The sequence below is a fragment of the Brassica napus genome, unplaced genomic scaffold (assembly GCF_020379485.1).
Source record: "Brassica napus cultivar Da-Ae unplaced genomic scaffold, Da-Ae ScsIHWf_1093;HRSCAF=1557, whole genome shotgun sequence".
Classification (NCBI taxonomy): Eukaryota; Viridiplantae; Streptophyta; class Magnoliopsida; order Brassicales; family Brassicaceae; genus Brassica; species Brassica napus.
In genome coordinates this window covers 190,001-192,500 of record NW_026014518.1, presented here as the reverse complement: position 1 = coordinate 192,500, position 2,500 = coordinate 190,001, and positions in this window count along the sequence as shown.

Sequence of the window (2,500 nt, the reverse complement as noted above, 5' to 3'; positions counted from 1 at the left end):
GGACAGTCCACGGGAAGGGCCAGCATGCTGATATGTGTGGTCAGCATGCTGATATGAGTTCAGTACACGGATCAGTACACGGATCAGTACACGGACAGTCCACGGGAAGGGCCAGCATGCTGATATGTATGGTCAGCATGCTGATATGAGTTCAGTACACGGATCAGTCCACGGGAAGGGCCAGCGTGCTGATATGTGTACTGACATGGTGCATCAGTTGTCCAAAATCAGTACACGGACAGTCCACGGGAAGGGCCAGCATGCTGATATGTGTGGTCAGCATGCTGATATGAGTTCAGTACACGGATCAGTACACGATCAGACACGGACAGTCCACAGGAAGGGCCAGCATGCTGATATGTGTGGTCAGCATGCTGATATGAGTTCAGTACACGGATCAGTACACGGATCAGTACACGAATCAGTCCACGGGAAGGGCCAGCATGCTGATATGTGTGGTCAGCATGCTGATATGAGTTCAGTACACGGATCAGTACACGGACAGTCCACGGGAAGGGCCAGCATGCTGATATGTGTGGTCAGCATGCTGATATGAGTTCAGTACACGGACAGTCCACGGGAAGGGCCAGCATGCTGATATGTGTGGTCAGCATGCTGATATGAGTTCAGTACACGGATCAGTACACGGATCAGTCCACGGGAAGGGCCAGCATGCTGATATGTGTGGTCAGCATGCTGATATGAGTTCAGTACACGGATCAGTACACGGACAGTCCACGGGAAGGGCCAGCATGCTGACATGTGTGGTCAGCATGCTGATATGAGTTCAGTACATGGATCAGTACACGGATCAGTCCACGGGAAGGGCCAGCATGCTGATATGTGTACTGACATGGTGCATCAGTTGTCCAAATCAGTACACGGACAGTCCACGGGAAGGGCCAGCATGCTGATATGTGTGGTCAGCATGCTGATATGAGTTCAGTACACGGATCAGTCCACGGACAGTCTGTGTGTGCTAACGGACAGGCACGGACGTCCTGCGGTGCTGACGGACGTCTGTGTGTACTGAACAGACAGCCCACGTGGGGCCAAAATCACCGAACAGTCCACAGAAGGGCCAGCATGCTGATATGTGTACTGACGGATGACCACGGACGTCCTGTGTGTGCTGACGGACGTCCTGTGTGTATGACGGACGTCCTGTGTGTGCTGACGGACGTCCTGTGTGTACTGAGGACACACGGACACACAAGGAGTCCTGCGTGTGTGACGGACGCCCTTGTGTGCTGACGGACGGCCAAGTAGGGAGTCCTCTGTGTATGACGGACGTCCTGTTATGCTGGACGGCGGCCCGGACGTCACTGTGTTATGACGGACGGCCACGGAACGTCCTTGATTGTGATGACGGACTCCTGTGTGTACTAACGGACGTACAGGAGTGTGCTGACGGACACGGACACACACGGACAGCCACGGACGTCTGCGTGTGCGACGACGTCCTGCTGTGCGCGGACGTCATGTGTGTGGCTGACGGACGTCCTGTGTGCATGACGGACCACGGACACACACGGACACCACGGACGTCCTGCTGTGCGACGGACGGCATGCGTGTGCATGACGGACATCATGTGTGTGCTGACGGACGTCCTGTGTGCACTGACGGACACACGGACAACACGGACAGCCACGACGTCATGCGTGTGCTGACGGACGTCATGTGTGTGCTGACGGACGTCGTGTGCACTGACGGACGCACGGATACAACGGACAGCCACGGACGTCCTGCGTGTGCTGACGGACGTCCTGTAGTACTGAACAGACAGCCACGTGGCCAAAATCACACGAACAGTCCAAGGAGGTGCTGATATGTGTATTGATGGACAGAGGAAGTATGTGTGTGCTGACGGACAGTCCACGGAAAGTCCAGGTGCTGATGATGTGGGTCAGCATGCTGATATGAGTTCAGTACACGGATCAGTACACGGATCAGTACACGGACAGTCCACGGGAAGGGCCAGCATGCTGACATGTGTGGTCAGCATGCTGATATGAGTTCAGTACACGGATCAGTACACGGATCAGTCCACGGGAAGGGCCAGCATGCTGATATGTGTACTGACATGGTGCATCAGTTGTCCAGAATCAGTACACGGACAGTCCACGGGAAGGGCCAGCATGCTGATATGTGTGGTCAGCATGCTGATATGAGTTCAGTACACGGATCAGTCCACGGACAGTCTGTTGTGCTAACGGGACAGGCACGGACTCCTGCGTGTGCTGACGGACGTCCTGTGGTACTGAACAGACAGCCCACGTGGGCCAAAATCACCCGAACAGTCCACAGGAAGGGCCAGCATGCTGATATGTGTACTGACGGATGACCACGGATGTCCTGTGTGTGTGACGGACGTCCTGTGTGTACTGACAGACGTCCTGTGTGTGCTGACGGACGTACTGTGTGTACTGATGGAAACACGGACACACAGGACGTCATGCTGTGTGACTGAAGCGCCCTGTGTGGCTGACGGACGGCCAC